This window comes from Mandrillus leucophaeus, unplaced genomic scaffold (assembly GCF_000951045.1).
Source record: "Mandrillus leucophaeus isolate KB7577 unplaced genomic scaffold, Mleu.le_1.0 Scaffold36, whole genome shotgun sequence".
NCBI classification, from domain to species: Eukaryota; Metazoa; Chordata; class Mammalia; order Primates; family Cercopithecidae; genus Mandrillus; species Mandrillus leucophaeus.
The window spans coordinates 3818662-3820242 of NW_012103809.1; the positions used below are offsets into that span (position 1 = coordinate 3818662).

Sequence of the window (1581 nt, forward strand, 5' to 3'; positions counted from 1 at the left end):
AAAACAAAAACAAAAAAACCCTCAGCTTTTCTTCTGAGTGAGATCAGAGACTTTGGAGGGTCTTGAGTCAAGCAATGGCGCAATCTGCTTCCTATCTTAACAGAGTCACCTTGGCTGCTCGGTCAGGGCAGGGGGACAAGTGTGGAGGCAGCAAAACCAGTTTGGAGGCTGTGGCTGAGGTCACCTAGGGAGTGCTTGTGGATGACAGGGAAGAGGCCCAAGGCTGGACGTGGAGTTCTCCAATGTTTAGACTCAGGGAAATGAAGGACACCAACAAAGCTCGCCTAAAAGAGGAGTAGCCGAAGGAGCGGAACTGCTGAGCACGGACTCTGGAAGCCACAGCTCCAGGAAGAGAAAGTGAACAGCTCTGTCAAACGCGGCTGCTGGGTGGAGCTCCCTGAAGACAGAGTGAACCCTTGGTTTTCGCCATGTAGAGGTCAGTGGATGTGGTGGAAACCCTGCAGGGAGGTTAGAATCAGGGAGCTCTACCGTTTTAGCCAAACTCATTACATAAAACCTAGGCACTGCTAAGCAATTTACTCACCCCTTTGATCCTCAGCGGTTTCATTAGTAATACAGATGGAAAGATTCCTACCTCAGGCTGGTGAGCTCTTAAAGAGACAATGTTAGGAAAGAGCCTGTATTCATTTGCTAGGCCCGCCTTAACAACATGCAACTGACTTTAATCGCAAACATTTATTTTTCTCACAGTTCCGGAGGCTGGAAGTCCAAGATCGAGCTGCTGTGAGGGTTGGTTTCTGGTGAGGCCTTTCTTCCTAGCTCGTAGACAGCCACCTTCTCTCTGTGTCCTCACATGGCCTTTCTTTTGTGTCCAAGCCGAGAGAGAGGACTCCCTGGGGAATCTCCCTCTTCTTGTAAGGACACCGGTCCTATCAGACTGGGGCTCCACTCTTATGACCTCATTTAATTTATTTATGTCCTTAAAGGCCCTGATTCCAAATATAGTCGCATTGAGGATTATGGCTTCATAATCCTGTGACTCTGGGGAGAGGACATATTTCAGTCCGTAACAAAGCCCTTAGTGTGTTTTAGTGCTCAAAACTGTGCATTCATACCTCGGTTACTGTATTATTATTGCCTACGACATTACCACTTCAGGGTTTTTGTTATTTTTTACAATATAGAGCACAATATATAATAAACTACACATACAAATTCTCATTGAGAAATTACACAAAATATATCTATTGTGTCTAACAAGGTTTAATTAGCATCTTGAAAAGAACCTACGTTTTTAAGGAAAAAGTTGGCCAATACTGCCATCTATTGGAATGTTGGTCAAAGCTCTTGTGTTGAACTTCATTCTTTGTCAATATCTTTTCTTTCTTTCTTTCTTTCTCTCTCTTTTCTTTTCTTTCCTTTCCTTTTCTTTTCTTTTCTTTCCTTTCCTTTCCTTTTCTTTTCTTTTCTTTCCTCTCCTTTTCTTTTCTTTTTTTCTGAGACGGAGCCTTGCTCTGTTACCCAGGCTGGTGTGCGGTGGCGCGATCTTGGCTCACTGCAACCTCCGCCTCCTGGGTTCAAGCGATTCTCCTGCCTCAGCCTCCTGAGTAGCTGGAATTA

General features: G+C 44.8%; 1 long non-coding RNA gene across 1 annotated transcript in view; it reads right to left on the reverse strand.

Annotated features, from left to right (window-relative positions):
• The window catches only part of LOC105546447, a 9298-nt gene extending 8437 nt beyond the window's left edge, over positions 1-861 (reverse strand). Inside the window, exons 1-2 of the long non-coding RNA XR_001007095.1 lie at positions 545-861; positions 285-458 (exon numbers count right to left, since the gene is read on the reverse strand). This is a non-coding gene — a long non-coding RNA (uncharacterized LOC105546447). The remainder of the gene's footprint in view (positions 1-284; positions 459-544) is intronic.
• Positions 862-1581: the final 720 nt, after the last annotated feature.